The sequence below is a fragment of the Carya illinoinensis genome, chromosome 9 (genome assembly GCF_018687715.1).
Source record: "Carya illinoinensis cultivar Pawnee chromosome 9, C.illinoinensisPawnee_v1, whole genome shotgun sequence".
In the NCBI taxonomy this organism is placed as follows: Eukaryota; Viridiplantae; Streptophyta; class Magnoliopsida; order Fagales; family Juglandaceae; genus Carya; species Carya illinoinensis.
In genome coordinates, this window is record NC_056760.1 from 26,682,139 (window position 1) to 26,682,482 (window position 344).

Sequence of the window (344 nt, forward strand, 5' to 3'; positions counted from 1 at the left end):
AGACTCATTATAGAAATATTATGAATTTTTCTCAAAAAGAAAATGAGATTTTTTTTCAGTGTTGGGAGCGTTTTAAAGAATTATTGCTAACTTGCCTACATCATGACTATGAGACTTAGTGCAACATTAGTTTTTTTATGAATGTTTAACATCTTAAATGCGTCAGTTTGTAGAAATGATGCGTAATAGTAAAATTTTTAAATAAAAATCTTGATGATGCTTGGGATTATTTTGACCAATTGGCTGAAAATGCCCAATCTTGAGACAACACAGATTGTTCTGATCGATAAATTTATTTTATCATTTTAGTTTTATTCTATTACTTTAAAAATTTTCATCTCAAT

At 26.7% G+C, this 344-nt stretch overlaps 1 non-coding gene across 1 annotated transcript; it reads right to left on the minus strand.

The window, feature by feature from the left end:
- On the minus strand, window positions 1-109 carry LOC122277888. Its single transcript, XR_006229197.1, has one exon. It is a non-coding gene; the product is annotated as a small nucleolar RNA R71 (small nucleolar RNA).
- Between the last annotated feature and the right edge of the window lie 235 nt (window positions 110-344).